Below are 19081 nucleotides of genomic sequence, written 5' to 3'. Positions count from 1 at the left end.
ATCAGAAGCGGGGGGGACTGTGTTCTACGGATTAAATAGATTTAATAAATTCGAAAATTAAAAAAAAAAACTCTTGACAGTCAGAGACGCAACAAATGAAAAAGGAGAGCCATGTTCTGCTCATTGTTGCTCTTATTTTTTCCCAGTTTTTTCTGTTGCATGAAGTTGAAGCAGGACATGAAAAATTGCCAGCATGCTCTAATACAACTTTGACTGCTCCTAATCTGGGCTAATTTAATGATAAACTGGATTTTAAATTTCAGATTACGATTGCAACAGCTCCTGCCTTCAGAGCTCGTCCGGGAATTGAACCCGGGACCTCTCGCACCCGAAGCGAGAATCATACCCCTAGACCAACGAGCCACTTAAAAACAACATAATAGAAATTTTCTATCGAGTAAATGTGATCAGTGACTTGAAAGGCAATTGTTAAGTAGTTTTTTTGGCATGTGTTGTTTTTATGGCTCCACTACCAGATTGAGCTTTCTGACAATAGTGGACGAAAGACTACTTTTGAAGCAAAACATTTTACCAACATTGGAACTTGAATTTTGGTAAAAAGGAAATTCAGCTTGAAAAAGGAAATGCAGCTTGGATTTGTCACTGACTTGAAAGACTATGGTCAGGTAGATTGTCATGGGGTCTTTTCATGGCTCCACTGCCCGATTCAGCTTTCCGATATCATTTGACAACAGGAAACATTTGATACAAAATGTTTTTACCAAAACACAGACTTGATTTTGTCAGTAAAAAGTGAAAGTAAAATCGGGGGAAGGGGGAATTTTCAAGCCCCACCTGCTCCCATCACCCCAACACAAAATGCTTCACCCTGTTTAGTTCTGACTCTGGGGACAGAAGGCAGACCTGTCCCAGATGACCTGAGAGGTCTGGGGGGGTCATAGTGTAGTAGCAGATCAGAAATGTATTTTGGACCTAAACCGTTAAGTGATTTATAAACTAGCAAAAGTACTTTGAAATCAATTCTTTGAGACACAGGAAGCCAGTGTAAAGACTTCAGAACTGGAGTGATGTGATCCAGTCTCTTGGTCTTAGTGAGGACTCGAGCAGCAGCGTTCTGAATCAGCTGTAGCTGTCTGATTGATTTTTTAGGGAGACCTGTAAAGACCCCGTTACAGTAGTCAAGTCTACTGAATATGAAAGCATGGACAAGTTTTTCCAAATCCTGTTGACACATAAGTGCTTTGACCCTGGATATATTCTTAAGGTGATAAAGGCTGTCAGTTGTTGTATTGGACTATAGTCCCCTGGCGATAAGGTTATTTAAATTTGTGTGTCGTCCACCCTTTTATGGTAACTTATTTTGCTGTTTTTCATAATCTGAACCAGTGGAAGCATGTTAAGAACCAGTATTAATGCAAAGAAAGGACTGGAGCATTTATTGTAGAGAATAAGTAGGCTGACACTGAAGTATTGAGACAACAGTGACTGAAATCTAATTCAATCTACATATCGGTCTTCTTAAAGATCTAAATAGATTTTCTCACCTCAGAGTCATCTGGAGCACGTAACGATTAGCTTCTGTCCCTCTGAACCCTGAGTGACAATCACTCTGCAGTGAATGAGATGCAGTTCCCCCCCCCCAGTCTAACCAAGACTATACTTTCAGGGATCATTTCTAGAGTTTCTGACTTGAGGAATGTGTTTCTAAAGTGTTTGGTCTCGCTGACCACGATGATGAGTCGTGATATTCCTTTCTGAGCGTGAGGCTGACAGAGAGTAATGATTCACTTCATATGTTCTCTGTCATTGATGATCGTTCTTTTCTTCTTTATGGAGCATTGAAGAAGGGAATATGTTCAGAGTGGTAGTAGCAGATATGTGGAAAACTAACACGTGTGAAAGTAATAAAACATACTAAGCTTTCTGTTTAACTGAAGTTATAGTCAGTCTTGATGAATGTCCAGTCCATGCTGGACAAGGTTACTTGAAAGGGTTAACACCTACTTTCTTGACTTTGTAATGCCTTATGTCCGGTGTAAAAACGTAAACTGAGTTAAGCCATAATTCATTTTTATTTCTACCTTTGCTTTTCCTACTTTGACATGTCAAAAAGGTACATTGTTTGAAAGCCCATCTCTACACATCCATGTTCCACTCCCACAGGTGTTTCCACTTGACTAATCAGACTGTATGGCCTTTACAGGCTCAGCTTGATTGACATGTATTAAAGGGGTGGAACGGTACACTGAAGTCCCGGTGGACGGGATGGCATGTTGGAACGAGGTTTGCGTACATACAGCAAATACTTGAAGCCAGGTTACTCTACGAGTGGATACGGGGCGTTGAAGGTGATGTGTAAATCCTGATTGATTCAGTGATTTTTTGGCCCTATTTGTGTCTAAAGGCTGGTTAAGCACTGTAGGGAGGAGATGCTGGACAGTTTTTTTGTCTCGTTCCAGTGATTGGCATGTCTGGGTGATGGCGTTGGATATACGGGTTTGAATCCAGCCTGAGGCCCTTTGCTGCATGTCACTCCCCCTCTCTCTCCCCTTTCATATCTTCAACTGTCCTCTCAATTAAAGGCCTAAAATGCCCAAAAAAAATCTTAAAAAAAAAAAAAATCTGAACTTATATGTTTAAATTATAGCCGATAGAGAGAGATCCACCCATTACCTTAATTTATATGCGTTGTACTTTTCCCTTGCTGGGTGAGTTAGGGAAACTGTTACAGCATAGCAGAGTTTTCTGTCCACCTCCACACGCGTAGTCTTCTCTTCAAGCAGACTTACTGCCTCCTGGTCTTGTCTTGACCTGGTTCCCACTTTCTCATTTTTGTGTGGCAGCACATTCAGCTGCAAGAGATTCTCAACAATCTGGAAGAGATCCATGTTGGAAGGAACAGTGGACGTCAGAAGGTACTGTTGCGGCCGTAGCTGTTGCTCCACGATCCGTGCTGGGCTCTGAAACGTTCCCCCCCAGTCTGGTTCAAATGGTGAGTGGTCCATCTGGTGGACCGAGCTTCACTGGCTCTATGGGGGTGAGATGTGGATGATCAGCACCAATGGAAAGGAGTGGGCTGGCATTCTCAAACTGCTGAAGGGAGAGACCTGCCAGGTACTTCTACCTCTTCTGCTGACTGACTGGATAGGATTGATCCGCCAAGCCTAGGCGAGCTAAGCCATTACTCCCAATACTGCCAGTCAGTGTACTGTATGTTTAGCTTATATACGGTAAAAGACAAATTAAGACTTAACAGTGATGCTACTTGTGGAGGTGATGTGGCTTAGTTGGTTAAAGTGCCTTTCTAGTAAACAGGAGATCCTGGGTTCAAATCCCAGCAGCACCTTGTTGTTGGAGAGATTACCTCTTTTGGCGCGTCATCATCAACCCAATCCCTGTGAAAGTACCCTGGTAGCAAATAAAAATTGCATGTTACATTTACACAGAAACACCAATAACATGGCCACAAGGTGTTCTATTTGCCTGATAACTAATGAAATTAATTAATAAATGCGCTACTTTGGCTCCACTACAGTTCTGTGTCAGTCAACTGCTCCATTTCAATCACCACTGTGTCAGACTTAATGCCCCGCCCACAACAACATCTGATTAGCAGGCAACTTAAAAACAAGTACAGGTCATCTCTGCAACAACAAGGTTTTGCTGGGATTTGAACCCAGGCACTTCTGCTGACTAGACAGGCGCTTTAACCAACTAAGCCACAGCACCTCTGGGGATGAACACGGATGCATGGCCATTATGGAGGTACTCGGTTTAAACAACTGAGGTGGTTGGGTCATCTGGTAAGGATGCCTCCTGGGATTCTCCGTAGAGAACTGGTCCAGGCACGTCCAGCTGGGAGGAGGCCTCGGGGAAGACCCAGGACTAGGTGGAGAAAGTACATCTCCAACCTGGCCTGGGAACGCCTCGGGATCCCCCAGTTGGAGCTGGTTTATGTGGCTCGGCAAAGGGTAGTTTGAGGTCCCCTGCTGGAGCTGCTGGACTAAGATGGATGGAAGGAGGGAACCCTTTTCACTAGCTCATTGTATTCTTGCAAGACGGGCTTAGTTGCAGGAGGCGCTTTAGCTTAGTGGTTAAAGCGCCTGTCTCGTAAACAGGAGATCCTGGGTCCAAATCCCAGCAGTGCCTGGTCATCATGGTATGAAGTGTTACCACATGGTTGCCGATACTTAACGTGTGCAACCCAGTTATTGCCTGATTTTTTTAGATCACTAAAGTGACATGTGATGTTGTTTTGTACCATTACATTACATGTGTCCATGTAAAGCAAATAAAATCCTTTTGTTGGAGGTGTTGTTGCAAATTTAGTGTGAAGATTATAAAGTTTTTATTATTATAAATTTCAGTCTTACCTTGGAAGCTTAGGGCTCCTGCACACTGCCTGCATGGCGTGAGCGTGTCAGCTGAGGTTAGAATGCCTACCGTATTGGTCAGTACTGTTAACATGGGAGAAATAAAAACAGACACGCCACACAGCAAACGCTATGTTGACTGTTGAGGAGGACTAAACTAGGACTGTGTTTTAAGCTTTCCATGGCTTTCCATGAGAAATGGCATGATAACAGCTGTTTTCAGTGTTGATGGAACATGGCCTGAGCGGAGGGAGTGGTTAATGACCTTTATGATGAGGGGACTTATGGCATGGAGGTTGGATTTTACCAGGGCTTTGGGGAAAGGGTCTCTCATCTCTCAAGGTCCTTGCATAGGACTTCTGTTGTTCTCAGTAGGCCTGCCTATGAACAGTGAGTCCTGAGGCGTCGCTCAAGGACACGTTCAGCTGTTTTCATTTGCCGGAGTTCGTAGGGGTCCCCTACTGGAGCTGCTGGACAAAGACGGATGGATGGAAGCAACCCTGTTCATTAGCTCATTGTATTCTTGCATGACAGGGTTCTCTGTAGAAGGCGCTGTAGCTTAGTGGTTAAAGCGCGTGTCTTGTAAACAGGAGATCCTGGGTCCAGTTCCCAGCAGTGCCTGGTTCTCACTTAAGAAGTGTATGCATGTGATTCTTAACAGGTGCAACAAAATTACCAGCTGCCTGATTTTTCCAGAGCACAAAAGTGACATGTGATGTTGTCTTATAACATCATATGTGGCTGAAACAGTCTATACAGGTGACTTTAGATACTTCATGTTTTACAACAAGATTTATAAATCTGGACTTGTTACGACATACTATACTATGACTTTTTAGGAATTTCGACATATTACAGTGTGACTTTTTATGTTTTTTTCGACATACTAAACAATGACTTTTATGAATATTTCGACATACTATGACTTTTTACAACTTTTTTAGAATTTTTGACATACTATAGTATGACTTTCATGATTTTTTTGTCATACTAAACTATGACTTTATGAATGTTATACATGTTTTAAGACTTATGATTTTTTTTGACTTACTATCCTACGACTTATGAATTTTTTGACATACTATAGTATGACTTTTTATGATTTTTTTTTGTCACACTATACTATGACTTTTATGAATTTTTGAAATACTATACTATGACTTTTATGATTTTTTTGACATACTATACTATGACTTTTATAAAGTTTTTGAAATACTATACTGTGATTTTTTATGAATATTTTGACTTACTATACTATGACTGATTTTTTTTGACATTTTATGAATTTTTGACATAGTATACTATGACTTTTTACGATTTTTTGACATACTATACTATGACTTTTTATGACTTTTTATGAATTTTTTGACATACTATACTATGACTGTGAATTTTTTGACATACTATACTATGACTTTTTATGAATTTTTGACATAGTATACTATTACTTTTTATGAATTTTTGACATACTATACTATGACTTTTATTAATTTTTTGACATACTATGAATTTTTATAAATTTTTTGACATACTATACTATGAATTTTTTGAAAAGGGGAATTAGCTCAAATGGTAGAGCGCTTGCTTAGCATGCGAGAGGTAGCGGGATCAATGCTCGCATTCTCCAGAGGACTTTAGATTCTTCTTGTTTTACAACAAGAACTATAAATTTGGACTTGTTACGACATACCATACTACACCTTTATAGGAATATTTTGGCATACTATACTATGACTTTTTTTGATTTTTTTGGACAACTATACTATGAATATTTATAAATATTTCAACATACTACAGTGTGATTTTTTTATGTTTTTATCAACATACTAAACAATGACTTTTATGAATATTTTTTACATATGACTTTTTATGAATTTTTATGAATTTTTGACATAGTATACTATGACTTATGAATTTTTCGACATACTATACTATGACTTTTAATACAATTTTTGACATTTTATACTATGACTTTTTAATTTTTGACACTATACTATGAGTTTTTATGAATTTTTGACATAGTGTACTATGAGTTTTATGAATTCTTTGACAAACTATAGTATGACTTTCATGATTTTTTTGTCATACTAAACTATGAATTTTATACATGTTATACTATGACTTTTTGTGACTTTTTATGATTTTTTCAACATACTATCCTATGACTTTTCCTTTTGAATTTTTTGACATAGTGTACTATGAGTTTTATGAATGTTTTGACAAACTATAGTATGACCTTTTATGATTTTTTTGTCATACTAAACTATGACTTTTATGATTTTTTTTACATGTTATACTATGACTTTTTATGAATTTTTTGAAATACTATACTGTGACTGTTTATGATTTTTTTACTTTTTATGAATTTTTGATATAGTATACTATGACTTTTTATGAATTTTTGACATAGTATACCATGACTTTTATGAATTCTTTGACATACTATACCATTTTTTTGTCATACTAAACTATGACTTTTATGAATTTTTGACATGTTATACTATGACTTTTATTAATTTTTTGACATACTATGAATTTTTATAAATTTTTTGACATACTATACTATGAATTTTTTGAAAAGGGGAATTAGCTCAAATGGTAGAGCGCTTGCTTAGCATGCGAGAGGTAGCGGGATCAATGCTCGCATTCTTGTTTTACAACAAGAACTATAAATTTGGACTTGTTACGACATACTATACTACACCTTTATAGGAATATTTTGGCATACTATACTATGACTTTTTATGAATTTTTGACATAGTATACTATTACTTTTTATGAATTTTTGACATACTATACTATGACTTTTATTAATTTTTTGACATACTATGAATTTTTATAAATTTTTTGACATGCTATACTATGACTTTTTATGATTTTTTGTCATACTATACTATGAATTTTTTGAAAAGGGGAATTAGCTCAAATGGTAGAGCGCTTGCTTAGCATGCGAGAGGTAGCGGGATCAATGCTCGCATTCTTGTTTTACAACAAGAACTATAAATTTGGACTTGTTACGACATACTATACTACACCTTTATAGGAATATTTTGGCATACTATACTATGACTTTTTTTGATTTTTTTTGACAACTATACTATGAATATTTATAAATATTTCAACATACTACAGTGTGATTTTTTTATGTTTTTATCAACATACTAAACAATGACTTTTATGAATATTTTTACATATGACTTTTTATGAATTTTTATGAATTTTTGACATAGTATACTATGACTTATGAATTTTTCGACATACTATACTATGACTTTTAATACAATTTTTGACATTTTATACTATGACTTTTTTAATTTTTGACACACTATACTATGAGTTTTATGAATTTTTGACATAGTGTACTATGAGTTTTATGAATTCTTTGACAAACTATAGTATGACTTTCATGATTTTTTTGTCATACTAAACTATGAATTTTATACATGTTATACTATGACTTTTTGTGACTTTTTATGATTTTTTCAACATACTATCCTATGACTTTTCCTTTTGAATTTTTTGACATAGTGTACTATGAGTTTTATGAATTTTTTGACAAACTATAGTATGACCTTTTATGATTTTTTTGTCATACTAAACTATGACTTTTATGATTTTTTTGACATGTTATACTATGACTTTTTATGAATTTTTTGAAATACTATACTGTGACTGTTTATGATTTTTTTACTTTTTATGAATTTTTGACATAGTATACTATGACTTTTTATGAATTTTTGACATAGTATACCATGACTTTTATGAATTCTTTGACATACTATACCATTTTTTTGTCATACTAAACTATGACTTTTATGAATTTTTGACATGTTATACTATGACTTTTTATGATTTTTTTGAAATACTATACTGTAACTGTTTATGATTTTTTTTTACTTTTTATGAAATTTTTCGACATACTAGACTGACTTTTTATGACATTTTATGATTTTTTGACATACTATACTATGAATTTTACAAAACTAAAAGGATCTTACTCTCTAACTAAAGCTCTATCTCTGTAGGGATCCCCCCCTCATAATGTTGTCACACACTTAGCATAATAATCTGAGTCTTTCAGCACTTTTAATGGATGGAAACGTTCTCTTGTCAAGGAGTTTAAACACAGAAACGGCGGGAAGGATAAATCCACCAAATCAAGTCACAAATAATCAGCATGAGGCCTCGTTTAAATTATTTTATTTTAACTACAAAACAACAATAACTTGAGAGCGTACAATTAAAAATGGCCAACTTCTAGTGTGCTGGTAATAATGACAGGACCAATTTACACAAATATTTAATTTGCGCTTTTTCTAAACTCCCAACTTTTCATAGTTTCATCCCAAACCCACTATATAAGGGTGACAAAAATGTATTCTAAAAAAAAAAATTACAATGACTTTCTGACAGCCAAAAAAAAGTATGTTTCTAGAGATGAGAAGAAAGTTTTTACAAAATAAAAAAGTTTCAAACATGTCTACGTTTTCCAATCACAACATCTTTAAACGTCTTAATGTTTCTCCTTTGGGCCTTCTCCTTCCCACGGCGGGTACATTGTGGTTAGGGTTGGGTACCAAAACCCGGTGCTAGTACGGCACCGGTGCCGTAACACCCGGTATCTATCGGACCGAATAGTAACGGGGATTTTGGGGCCTCATTTCGGTGCTACTGAAACACCAGCGCTGCCTTTTTCCATCTAGTGGTTGTTTTTGTCATTTAGCAGCAATTTACTAGAGAAATATGTTATTACATATTTTTTCTTACATTTAATTTGGACCATATAGAAATAAACAAGCTGTTCTTAAATGTTGCTGGCTGTCTTGTTGTGCTCCCTTTTTTTATTTAAACATATACATTTAAAAATATATTTTTAAAAGAACGGGTTCAGGCACCGATTCTGGTGCCTAAATGGTAAAGGGTTCTGAGGAAAGGCAGAAAACAGTCCAGCTGATCCAAAACAACATACATGTTGGTCAGAAGATAGAGTTACTGTTGGTCAGCCTTCAATGAGGAGAGAAGATCAGAATATAACAACACAGCTATCAGGGCATGAGGAGGAGGAGGAGGAAACAGCTTGGCTCTGAAACATGTTCACAACGAGGCAGTGTGAATGAGCTGGTGTCTTTTAAGGCTACTACTATAAGAAAAGGTTTCCCCACATTGTTCACACCAGTACGGCTTCTCTCCAGTATGAACGCGCTGGTGAGTTTTAAGGTTACCATTCTGAGAAAAGGTTTCCCCACATTGTTCACACCAGTACGGCTTCTCTCCAGTGTGAATGCGTTGGTGAGCTTCAAGGTGACCACTCTGAGAAAAGGTTTCCCCACATTGATCACAGCTGTAAGGTTTCTCTCCAGTGTGAATGCGTTGATGTCTTTTCAGGGCACCCTGTTGTGTGAAAGCTGCCCCACATTGATCACAGCTGTAAGGCTTCTCTCCAGTGTGAACTCTCTGATGAATCTTTAAATATCCTGATGTTGTGAAGGATTTGTCACAGTGCTGACAGCGGTGACGTTTGACTCCTCTTCCTCTCCGTTTCTATCAACAGACAGAAAAACCAAGAGAGTGAGTTAGTGAGGTGCCATGCTGTAGAGCTCTATCTTAAACTAGAAACAACACTTAGAGCAGTGGTTCTTAACCTTGTTGGAGGTACTGACCCCCACCAGTTTCATATGCGCGTTCACCGAACCCTTCTGATGATGGCCAAGCGGGGCGTGTCATCACGAATCATATGAGTCGGGTGTGTGTCTTGACCTCCGCCGAACCCCTGAGACTGACTCACCGAACCCCTGGGGTTCGATCAAACCCAGGTTAAGAACCCCTGACTTAGAGCATGTCTATGGAACATTGTTTGACTGACGCAATACTTTTCTTAACCCTTGTGTTGTCTTCCCGTCAAAATTGAAAATCAACACTTTTGTTGAGGCTTTGTATGAATGTTTAAAATTTTCTTCAGTTTTTGTCACTTTTTTGACGTTTAACAATACATTACACCAACTTATTTACTTTTACTTTTTTACAGTTATTTTTGGAATTTATGGTAAATAAACCTCCTTTATAGGAAATTATACCTAATGTTTGAGTGAGAAAAGCAGAAATTAGGAATTATTTAGAATAAAATTAAAGGAATGGATGTTGATGATAATCACAGACTGGAATATGTCAACTTTTACTCAATACTATTTCAAAAACACTTCAACGTTTTCTCCAAATGCTATAAAATTGAATAAGACACCCCAAAATTAATGAAAGTAGAGATTTGTACTTGAAAAAGAGCGTTGGGTGGAATCAATCATGTTATTTGGGGTAATTAAAAAGAACATTGATGTAGGACAACGGGTCATTTTGACCCGAGGACGACATGAGGGTTAATTATCTGCCAACATCACTATTATGGAGTTGCATTATGGGAAATGTAACATTCAGTGTTGGTTAGTTAGTGATAAATAAACTACTTTTGATCAATTTATGTGTGGCCTCCATTTTGTTGCCAGCCTTTAGCCAGCTGGTAACAAATGGGGGATCATCCGGGAATTTTTGTGCCGGGAAAGTTGTAAATGTAACATTTTCCCACAGATTTTGAGCTTTCACTGGTATCTGTAGGGGTTACCGTGTTGTCTTCATGTTGCTGGAACAGCTCTACTCCAGTTAAGTAAATTGGAACCATTGTCCCCGATAGGCATTAGCAATGAGGGGCACCAGTTGACCTTTGACCTTTTGTTTTAGGTTGTTGTTTTTGCTAAATCAAACTTGTATAGCCAGCAGTATTGTGTAAGAAAGTAATATGGTAGTGTAATGTGGTATTGTCCACACAAGCTACATTTCCTCAAGCAGTTCTGAAGCTCAGCAGAGCTTTCTGCTGTGCTCTGGATTAAAACTGCTGAGCATCACTGACGCCTCTGAAAAACACAGGCCAAACCAACAGTTATGACACGCATGCTGCTCATTCTGTGGAATTGAATCTGTCATTGAAAGGAGCATGTTCATAATAATAGCAGTGCCGTGTTCAATTAGTGAGCTGATTGATTCTGTGAAAAAACAGGTGTCAGTTATGGCCCATAATTAATCTATACTGTATATATACATTTAAGGAAGGAAGGAAGAACATGTTGTGCATGCTGGTTATAGTGCATTTCACACTGAAATACTCAGCAAAATGGCTCGCTCCAAACATTGCTCTGAGGAACAGAGGACTTTGATTAAAAACTTGATATGAGAGGGGAAAACAAATAAAGAAGTGCAGAAGATTATAAGCTGCTCTGCCAAAATCATTTCAAATGCCTTGAAATGGCATCCAAAGCCTGACCGACGTGGGAAAAAACCAAAGGACACATTGACTGGCCAACAGAGAAATGGAGCAACATTCTGGGGACTGATGAGAGGGAAACTGTTCTTTTTGGGTCTAGGAGCCGCAGACAGTTTGTCCTCCGACCCCCCTGCACTGAAATCAAGCCCCAGTCCACTGTGAAGACAGTAAAGCATGCTGGTCATGGGATGTTTCTCATACTGTGGTGTTGGGCCTGTTTGTCACATACCAGGGATCCTGGATCACAGGGTGGCTACAGGTATTAACAAGTTAAATTTAAGACTTTTTAAGACTTTTTACTGCCAATTATAAATGAAATTTAAGACCAAATTTACAATGGAAAAACAAAGTGGAAATATACAGCAATCTTTCCAAGTAAACACAAAATTAACAGTATGGTAAAAGGACAATAATCGGTTGAGTTTAAGAACATTGACTTAATGTGTGTAAGGCAAGGCAAGGCAGCTTTATTTGTATAGCACATTTCAGCAACAGGGCAATTCAAAGTGCTTTACACAAAATCATTAAAACAGATAAAACACAAGTACAAACAGTTAAAAGTCATAAGCATTAGAAATCAATAAGACACATGAATAGACAGTTAAAAACAAAATAAAAACATTAGGACACATAAAACACAAGAATAAAAGTTACAGTGCAGCATAAGAAAGAAATGAGCATTAATTTAAAGAAAGGCAGCATCAAAAAGGAAGGTCTTCAGCCTTGATTTAAAAGAACTGAGAGTAGCAGCGGATCTACAGGTTTCTGGGAGTTTATTCCAGATATGAGGAGCATAGAAACTGAAAGCTGCTTCACCCTGTTTAGTTCTGATTCTGGGGACAGAAAGTAGACCTGTCCCAGATGACCTGAGAGGTCTGGGGGGGTCATAGTGTAGTAGCAGATCAGAAATGTATTTTGGACCTAAACCGTTAAGGGATTTATAAACTAGCAAGAGTACTTTGAAATCAATTCTTTGAGACACAGGAAGCCAGTGTAAGGACTTCAGAACTGGAGTGATGTGATCCAGTCTCTTGGTCTTAGTGAGGACTCGAGCAGCAGCGTTCTGAATCAGCTGCAGCTGTCTGATTGATTTTTTAGGGAGACCTGTAAAGACCCCGTTACAGTAGTCAAGTCTACTGAAGATGAAAGCATGGACCAGTTTTTCCAAGTCCTGTTGACACATAAGTCCTTTAACCCTTGATATGTTCTTTAGGTATGTTCTTTAGTAATCTGAAAGCATAACACAAAAATGTAATTGCTGTCCTAAATTATATTATTACAATATTTTCAGAACATTTGGGTCCCTTGAACAAATTGTTATAACATCAAGTGAAATAACAAGTGAATATTAAAAAAAAACACTGTTCCTTTTGAACAAAAAAAATAAGTAAATGCCAATTCCAGCTGCTTTTAAAATGCAAAGACTCATATATGATTTGTGTGCCTAACAGACAGAGAGAGAGAGAGAGAGAGAGAGAGACTCAGATGGATGGGTTGCAGTTTGTGGAGTACTCATCATGGAGAGAGAGTAGACAGCAGTGTGTAAGAGTGTTTTGCGGTGTGGGAATGTGTGTGTGTGTGTGTGTGTGTGTATCTATATGTGTGTTTTCAGGTCTCCAAGTGACCAATTTTTGTTCAAGTTTTGATGTCTACTCATGAGCTTTTGTGAATATACTTGGAAAACAATTCATATTCTATAATAAACAAAACAGTGACTTTGCACTTGAGAAAGCCTTCCCAAAAGAGTGTCCTTACCAATTTATAACATACACGCACATACAAGTCCAGCTGTTTGCTTTTGGTTTTCTGGTTCAGTGTCTCGTCGAACATAATTACAAACGCACCGCATTTCTGGACTTCTGTGATGAGATCTTTTTTGATATATGGCGCCAATCCAAATGTAGCCACGTATCTGGTCTTGTCTTTTCCAGAGGTAAATGACTGTACAAGCCTTGAATCTGGAAGCATTGCTTGGAACACTTCTTCAGTCCCGTCATTTGACCTGTATGAATTGTGTCTTGTCACGGTCCTCAGCCCCCCCATCACCTCGGCTCGGAGTGTTGGCGTAGAGCCACAAACTGCTCGTAGGTCAGCTGGCATCGTTGGCTGTAGATTTCCCGCATAACATCTAGCGTTGTAGCGTTGACATTGTTGCTAGCGGTGGAGCAGAAACTAGCGATGGCGGGTAGGTGGCGTGCCTTCACGTAGTCTGTGTTTTTTGCTTTGTACGTGCGATTCCACCGCTCTGATCCCCATTGTCCCAAGTTTGAAAATCGCTTCATAAGCATTTTCAGGCACCGACCTTAACCAAGAATACTCGTTGTTTTCAAGCCACTTGTCACTGAACTTGCATTCCCCCATGTTTCTAGACGGCTATCAACAATTACTGTATCACCTGCATGCTGCGAAATTACAAATCCCGCGAAATTACAAATGTCACTGACTACGGCCACGCCAACACCCACCCACGAAGCAGCTTGATTAGTTGAAGTGGTTAAGGTTAGGATAGCCGATTGGTCAGGGGATAGGACATGTACAAATGGGCTTATGTTACCGCGACAACGCAGCGCAAAGCCTACCGGGAAAAAATATTCGACAACAGATTGCCTGCATTTTCGCTGTGACATGACACAAACATATTTAAGACCTACCCAATCTGAATTTAAGACAATTTAATGCTTTTTAAGGCCTTCATTTTAGGAAACGTGATTTAAGACTTTTTAAGGACCCGCGGCCACCCTGGATCAGTTCCAATATATCAGAATACTTGAAGAGGTCCAGTTGCCTTATGCTGAAGAGGAAATGCCTTTGAAACGGGTCTTTCAACAAGACAAGGACCCAAACACACCGGGAAGGAGCAAAGTCTTGGTTCCAGATGAACCAGATGGATGTTATGGAGGGACCAGCCCAATCCCTGGACCTCAATCCCAGAGAACACTTGTAGGGTGACATCATAAATGCTGTTACTGAGTCCAGACCCAGTAATGCAGAGGAATTATGGGATGTAGTTCAATGGTCCTGGGCTGGGATAGAAGGTTTTGCATACAAAGATGTAATAATTGGTCGAAAGGGGGGTGGCCTCATACACCCTCCCCCCAAAAATACATGCATGTCCATTGATCTACGTTTGTATATCAACAGACAGAGTGAGTGAGTTAGTAAGGGGCCATGGTGGAGCGAGCTAAGTAAAACCAGAAGCATCGTTCACAGCATGTCTGTGTCTAAGTTCCACTGCTGCAGAACCATGGTAACCATGGTAATGCAGCACTATCAGAGGGCCGCAGTTTAATTGACTACCGGTTTTTCTTTGAGGAATTACTGTATAATATATAAATCCTAAAAGACATTTGTGAAGCCCTCTGTGTGCATTCATCAATATTGAGATTCGATTTCTGGGACTCTTCAGTCTGGAGTAACCTCTTTCCTTCACTCACCTCCTCCTCGACACCTTTCCTCTTGCCCTCCTTCTTCTTCTCCTCCGTCTCCTTGTGTTTCTGCATGTACTCGGTGATAAGGTCCAGGTCCAGGTTGTCTTGTGGCTCCCATGTGTTATCCTCACTGGAAAGGTGAGTGCAGACAGAAGAACATCTCCTCACACTTTGTTTTTAGACAATCCATTGATCATTTGAGGGCATGATACAATGCTGCAATCTATGCTGTAGATTATTTGCATTCACACACATATACAGTACAGGCCAAAAGTTTGAACACACCTTCTCATTCAATGCGTTTCCTTTATTTTCATGACTATTTACATTGTAGATTATCACTGAAGGCCTCACAACTATGAATGAACACATGTGGCATTATGTACTTTACAAAAAACTGTGAAATAACTGAAAACATGTCTTATATTCTAGTTCTTCAAAGTAGCCCCCCTTTGATTTTTTGATAGTGCTGCAAACCCTTGGTGTTCTCTCAATGAGGTTCATGAGGTAGTCACCTGAAATGGTTTCCACTTCACAGGTGGGCATTTTCAGGGTTAATTAGTGGACTTTCTTACCTTATTAATGGAGTTGGGACCATCAGTTGTGTTGTGCAGAAGTCAGGTTGATACACAGCCGACAGCCCTATTGGACAACTGTTACAATTCATATTATGGCATGAACCAATCAGCTAAGTGAAGAGAAACGAGTGGCCATCATTACTTTAAGACAGGGGTTCTCAACCTTTTGCAAGCTGGGCCCCCCCAAAGCTGGTTCATTGCAGTTGGGGCCCTAGTGCCCTACGCCCCACACACCACGAACGATGGATAGATAGATAGATAGATAGATAGATAGATAGATAGATAGATAGATAGATAGATAAGCTATTTTTAGGCCCACATTATTATTATTAATAAATATTATCATCATCAGTAGCGGTAGGTATGTCTATTACCCTTACTAGGCTATTTTTATAATTGGCAGTAGTACCAGACTTCTAATGTGAGCTTGCAGATATTATTATTATTAGTATTAGTATTATTATTAGTATTATCATGAGTAGTATTAGGCCTATCATCATTACTAGGCTATTGCTATATATTTATATGAGGTTACATGCTTTATTGTTGTTATTATTGTTATTATTGTTATTATTATTATTATTATTATTATCATCATCATCATCAGTAGGCCTATTATCATTACTAGGCTATTGCTATATATTTATATGAGGTTACATGCTTTATTATTGTTATTATTATTATTATTATTATTATTATCATCATCAGTAGGCCTATTATCATTACTAGGCTATTGCTATAATTGCGAATTGGCACCAGACCTCTGATATTAATTTATGCTTTATTATTGTTATTATCACTAGGTCTAATAGTAGGCATCATCTGCATTTTTTAAAGAAGCTTGCAGGTTGGTGATATTAATGTGAGACCTGAGCCTGCTTTGCCTTGCAAAGATCCTCAATTCTTGGCTCAATGTTTGATAAACATAGCTTCAAATCATCCTCGATTTGTGCACGATTACGGTATTTAGTTTTGAGTGCAGTCATTTTTGAGAATCCTGCCTCACACAAATATGTTGACGCGAAAGGAAGGAGAATCTTCAAGGCGACGTCACAGAGTTCAGCGTATTCCTGCATCAATGATGCCCAGAAGGACGAAAGAGGGCAGGAGCTAAAGAGTTCCTTCAGTCGACTGTCACTCTTCAGCTCAATAAGCTGTTCCTGCATATCAATTGATAGCTTGTTTGCTGTGCACACAAACGGATCTCGAACCCACGCAAAAGATCGATAATCCTCCTTAAAGTACGTCGCAAATTGTTTTCTCATTGCTGACAGGTGCTCAGACGCTGACTGAAATAGGGAGGAGAAATCATGTGACGCGCCTGCATCGGTGATAAAGTCTGCAAGGCTGGGGAACATGTCGCAGTTCCCTCGACTGATGCGGCCATGCCAGAGGTCTAGTTTTTGTGTGAAGGCGTGCACTTTGTCCGCAAGGAGCAAAATGTGAGTTTCGCGGCCTTGCAAAGACAGGTTGAGGCCATTCAAGCGGTCAAATATATCGACCAAATAGGACAGAGATGCAAGCCACATAGTGTCATCCAGATGCTTCGCCAGATCTGATTTGATTTCTGTCAAAAACCACTTCACCTCCTCTCGCAGCTCATACAACCGCTGTAACACCCGCCCCCTGGAGAGCCAGCGAACTTCAGTGTGCAGAAGCAGCTGTTCGTGCCCTGACCCCATCTCCTGGCAGAGGACCCCAAACAAGCGAGAGTTTAGCGGCCGTGATTTGATTAGATTTATTATTTTCACGGATTGGAAGAGAACCGGCATTTTTTTAGCAGCTAGTGCTTCGCGATGGACCATGCAATGTGTCCATTTCACAAGTGGAGCTACTTGCTGAACGCGAGCAGCTAGGCCACGCTCACACCCCGTCATAGCCTGCGCACCATCCGTGCATAGGCCAACGCATCGGTCCCAAGCCAACCCATTTTCACGGATAAAAATATCAAGGACATTGAAAATGGCTTCTCCTGTAGTGTGCGACTGAAGAGGCCGGCAAAACAGGACATCCTCCTCAATCGCCTTGTCTCTCAGATACCTGATATAGGTGAGGAGCTGTGCCTGCCCAGCAATATCAGTGGATTCGTCCAGCTGCAGCGCGTAGTAAGGACTCATTTTTACAAACTCTATCAGTTGCTCTCTGATATCATTGGACATGTCTACAATTCTCCTAGCAACTGTGTCATTGGACAGTGGTACTGCACCGAGTTTGGCTGCTGCACTATCGCCTATCATTATCCTGCACATGTCTTGCGCTGCCGGCAAAATGAGAGTCTCGGCGATTGTATGCGGTTTACCCAGTTTACCGATCCTTTTGGCCACTACATACGATGCCTCCAAACACTGTTTAGACACAGTGCTGTGCACTGAAATGGTTGCCTGTTGCTGATGGAGGCCATCAAGCTTTCTTTTAAAATATTCAGCCGGTTTATTTTTAATGCCAGCATGCTTTGTTTCTAGGTGCCTTTTTAATTTGCAGGGCTTCATACTGTCGTTTGCCAGCACCTCGGCACACACGACACACTGAGGTCTCAGATCAGCCGTGACTGTAAACCAAAACTGCAGGTATGATTCATCGTACCTTCAAAGCTTTTTTGCAGCTGGTGGTGCGTCGGTTGGCTTGTTGGTCCTCACAAGAAATTTCTCCATTTTTGTTACGTGTTTTCAATAAAGTTTTGGCACTATGTAACTGTGTGTGTGGTGTATGTTGAGAGACGTATCAGGGGCTAATCAGTCGGGACGATCTTTAATTTTATTTTAATACTTAACGCTTGGTGTGTGTGTGTGTGTGTGTGTGTGTGTGTGTGTGTGTGTGGGTAGTTTTAGCTAAATGAAGCTACTGCCTAGCAGTTAAAATAATGACTGGCTAGGGCTGAGATTTGATCTAATCTTAAAAAAATACTGTTTGTGGGTTTAGTCTTTAAAAAGACTGTTGGGGTTTAGTCTTTAAAAAGACTGTTGGGTTTTAGTCTTTAAAAAGACTGTTGGGGTTTAGTCTTTAAAAAGACTGTTGGGGTATGGTAGTAAAGGCCTATCGAGATTGATCAGACTAGCGAGAGCTGGCACAAGTGAACTTGGCAAGAGACTAGACTAGAGTGAATGGAGAGCTATGTCGTGATTCAATTTAAATGCAGTGATTTAATTTTGTGTGAGAGTGAGTGAACATTAAATTTTACAGCCCGCTCTGAAAGTCAGGGCGGGAACAGCGGCGGCCATGCGCATGCGTGATTCATTTGTAGCCTGGACGCCGTGGGGTGTGTGTCTTCTCTCTGCTCTGCGCTGTGCCTGCGCGAGGCTACTGCTGACTGGGAGTGCTTTTGGACGGGAGAGGGGCTCACAGTGACGTGCGGTGATGTCAGTAAGAGGCTAGGCACTGAGTTATGAAATGCAGGACATTTCCAATTAATCTATCAAAATCAATCTAATGTAA

General features: G+C 39.1%; 1 long non-coding RNA gene and 3 other non-coding genes across 4 annotated transcripts; 2 read left to right on the top strand and 2 right to left on the bottom strand.

Moving 5' to 3' along the window:
- Nucleotides 1-291: 291 nt before the first annotated feature.
- On the bottom strand, nt 292-363 carry trnap-cgg (transfer RNA proline (anticodon CGG)). Its single transcript has one exon. It is a non-coding gene; the product is annotated as a tRNA-Pro (tRNA).
- Nucleotides 364-1611: 1248 nt separating this feature from the next.
- Nucleotides 1612-1827, top strand: LOC116680578 (small nucleolar RNA U3). Its single transcript, XR_004329795.1, has one exon. It is a non-coding gene; the product is annotated as a small nucleolar RNA U3 (small nucleolar RNA).
- Nucleotides 1828-2490: 663 nt separating this feature from the next.
- LOC116680576 (uncharacterized) lies at nt 2491-17356 on the bottom strand. Its single transcript, XR_004329794.1, has 3 exons — nt 16895-17356; nt 13979-13984; nt 2491-2501 (listed from the first exon to the last, which is right to left on the bottom strand). It is a non-coding gene; the product is annotated as an uncharacterized LOC116680576 (long non-coding RNA).
- Nucleotides 4038-4110, top strand: trnat-cgu (transfer RNA threonine (anticodon CGU)). The gene has a single exon. It is a non-coding gene; the product is annotated as a tRNA-Thr (tRNA).
- Nucleotides 17357-19081: the final 1725 nt, after the last annotated feature.

The sequence above is a fragment of the Etheostoma spectabile genome, unplaced genomic scaffold (assembly GCF_008692095.1).
Source record: "Etheostoma spectabile isolate EspeVRDwgs_2016 unplaced genomic scaffold, UIUC_Espe_1.0 scaffold00018484, whole genome shotgun sequence".
Taxonomy (NCBI): Eukaryota; Metazoa; Chordata; class Actinopteri; order Perciformes; family Percidae; genus Etheostoma; species Etheostoma spectabile.
Note: the sequence above shows the minus strand (reverse complement) of the source record. Positions and strands in the feature narration are given on the sequence as shown.